Raw genomic sequence first — 3,560 nt, 5'->3', positions numbered from 1 at the left:
CATGTCCAAATTTCTAGGTCACGAATCCCTCTTGTCATTCGTCGGTATATTTTACCTTTTCCTAAAAAACATGAAAAGTAAAAGGATGAATATATAAATATAACCAGTAAGCGATCACTACTGGGTTCACTAGGTAAACTGTTAGCCTTTCTATTGGGCTAGGAGCACACAATGCATCGTAGGCATAGGCATAGGTATAAGCATAAGAGGCGAACCTAAAGGCACACTTTCATAGGTACTGATCCTGGAGGGACATAGTCATAAGCATAAGTGGTATCTCCAAGGGAACACGATAACGTAGGCGTAAGGTGTGAATCCGAAGACTCACAACATGTGATGTGCACTACAATCTCACATAGTTGTAAACATACAATCAAAGTCTTAAATCATGCTTAGGGTTCAGAACAATATCACAATTCATCCATCGATCAATCACTAAACAATACAAAATATCGAAATTCCATAGCATAAACATAAGCTTCCATCCTCCCCACAAATAATCCAATAAACATGACATAATATTTCAACCCAACATAGGAACCAACTCTGAACACATATTGAGTTCGAGGGTGAACTGACAGTAGGTAACTTACTTAAATTTAGGCCAAACGTTGTTATTCAAGCAAACCAACCCTTTTAGTTTCCACACACTTTGAATCAAATCTTAAAGCATGGACCATAATTAATTTTTATTAACCTTCAGGTTCATATTCTGAATCACAAATTTATTCTACAGAAATTTAGACCACTTACCCAACACGTGGTTGGTTCCAAAACCACTCTAACACTTCAATTGTGTAGCTCAATCTGAACACACACCAATAGCAAGTGTTTAATATAAAATTACAGCAACATAATCCAGTTCACAAAAGCATTGAAACTTTATCAACTTATCCAAATGTACCAAAACTGCCTAAAACGAACCTCTACTATGCCGAACAAATTCCTTAGAAACCTCACCTTCATGAATCCAACCTAAAAAATTCATGGGTAAATTAGTTTTGATCAAAAAAGAAAAACCCAATAATAATGGAAATTCCAAAAAAAATCCAAAACCTACCAAAATCCTAGGATTCCAATGACTGAAAAAGTGGAAAGTCGCCGATAGAGGCAGTGCGATGGAGCCTGACCCACTGGCGACGTCAGATGAGCACCTACTGACTAGAACCATGATTGGTAAACCGAATGAACAGAGGAAGAACGACGCCTGACTCGTTCTCGATGGCTTCAGATCGACGATGTTAGGTGCTGGTCGGTGAGCAGCTTCAGATCAACGTCAACGAGCAGCTAATGTAGTGATACGGCTAGGTTGCGAGCAGTGCGAATGGCACATATGGTTTTGTGGGTGGTGGCGGAAGATGAGAGAAGGGTTGGGGGGGGGGGGGGGGGGAGGGGGTGCGCACGGCTAAGGGAAGAAGAATAGATGAAATCTAGGATATTATTATCTAGAAAACTTTCAAACCCATCTGACATGAGGTTTTTAATACCCTGCAAAAAGTATAAGAATTTTATGTCTGGGAGAATGAGTAGTAAAAAAGTAGCTTAATTAATTAATAAATATAATAAAGTATTCATTATTATTAATTTTAATAAACTACTAAATATAAATATATTATTTAGAATTAATAAATTTCAACTAATATGTTTCCCATTAATATTTAATATATTTACTTTTAATATTTTATGCTATTTGAACTATTTAATATAGATTATTATTGTTAATTATCAATATTCTAACTAGTTAATCAATTAGTTTAATTATTTTTAGAAATTAATTTAATTATATTTAATTGAAAATATTTATTTTTATTTCATTAATTAAATAAGTAACTAACATAACAATAAATTAATTAATGAAATTTAATTGATCTCTTATATTTAATTAAGTAATTATTTACTTTTAGTTTCTATATACAAATACTTGAATACAAATATTTAACTTTCAAACATTAATTATCGTGCATATCCAAAAACAAACATTAATTATCCCTAACATTTAAAACCCAAACATTCAAATTCCAGATATTTAATATCTATATCCACGAAACAATATCTACGATCCAAATGAGCCTTCATTGTAGATTAAAATGGTTAAAAACGTCAGCTATTATAATTGGAAGTCCAAACACTAAATAGACTATAATAGGCCATTTCACCCACTTGAGTTGAGAGCCCAAACGGTCCCAAGATTAACCTAATATAACATAATTAATTAAGATATTTTTCTTTCAATCAAGAGGTCAAATATTTGAATTCTCTTACATCTATGTTATAGAACTAAAAAAAGACACACTTCACTTGTTGGTTAAAGTATGCAATTGGCTATTGCCTAATGACCCATCTTTTTTGTTGAAAGAATTGCCCGACTTTTGTTATATAGGGCGGCCCTAGCCATCAAAGGATGATATTATTGACCAAATGTATGCAATATCCAATGCATCTGTTTCTCTCTCTCTACAATGTCACATTTTTCTCCAACAAAAAGTTAGCAAATAATGATCATTGATAGATTTGAACAAATGATGAAAGGGGAATGGCTCTATCCTAAATCTGTCCTTGTAAACTTGCACCTCATCCTACTTTTTAATGACACTTTTTAAATCAGTCTGTATCTTTTGAATTGACCTTTCTCCTCCCTTTATTCCTCTTCCCTCTCTCCAATCAATTATTTTTCTTCCATTTTCACCTAAAATATAGCTTCTTTTCTCCCACTCTTTTTATATTTACCATTATCTTTCTTTATTAATTTTGCTACTATAATATCTTAAAAGTGTCATGCATAGAAAGTTGATTTCTAGAAGCTACATCTTTATGTTCTGTTTGGATGTGATAGAATAGGTTAAAAAATGGATATGGTTTGAAATAAGTCTAGGACAAACTAATCGTTGAGTCAAACAAATTTAGGTTTAGACTACGTTTAAAATTGCTTTTGAAGGTTCAAGATCAATTTAAAAAGAATCTTAATTGTTTTGTATATTTGGTTAAACAAATTATTCTTTTAATTTTTTTAAAATCACTTTTCACTATCGTTGTACGTTAAAAGCACATGTATACTAGCTTTTAGCTTTCCTAGAAATATGACACTCTTTCTAACTAATTATTATAAATTAAAATTTTATCATTTTATATATTTTTTTCACGTCTCTTTCATCTTATATCAATAAAATTGTGAATGATTCAACATTTTTATAAAAACTCTTTTTCTAAACTTGTACAAATAATTTATATTAAATAAAATCTTTTTACAATTAAAATCATGTATAATTTTTTTTTAAATGAACTTATGATTTTGTATGAGTAATATACTCATCACACAACCAACTTTTATATTCTAAGCTTGTACAAATAATTTATATTAAATAAAGTATTTTACAATTTCTTCATATCATTTTATATATCATTGATTTTTTCTTTACATTTATTATATAATTTAAAGAAATATAAACTATATAAATTATAAATAACTAACTTATGAAATCCATTAATATCAACTTATATATATTGTATAATATGTTTAATTATTTTTATAGTTAAGTTACATAAAATCTAGTTTAAATTTA

The 3,560-nt window shown here is 30.1% G+C and overlaps 1 long non-coding RNA gene across 1 annotated transcript; it reads right to left on the bottom strand.

Annotated features, from left to right (window-relative positions):
* Positions 1 to 672: 672 nt before the first annotated feature.
* On the bottom strand, positions 673 to 1,370 carry LOC120074421. Its single transcript, XR_005480992.1, has 3 exons — positions 1,061 to 1,370; positions 925 to 975; positions 673 to 807 (listed from the first exon to the last, which is right to left on the bottom strand). It is a non-coding gene; the product is annotated as an uncharacterized LOC120074421 (long non-coding RNA).
* Positions 1,371 to 3,560: the final 2,190 nt, after the last annotated feature.

Source organism: Benincasa hispida, chromosome 3, assembly GCF_009727055.1.
Source record: "Benincasa hispida cultivar B227 chromosome 3, ASM972705v1, whole genome shotgun sequence".
Lineage (NCBI taxonomy): Eukaryota > Viridiplantae > Streptophyta > Magnoliopsida > Cucurbitales > Cucurbitaceae > Benincasa > Benincasa hispida.
Note: the sequence above shows the minus strand (reverse complement) of the source record. Positions and strands in the feature narration are given on the sequence as shown.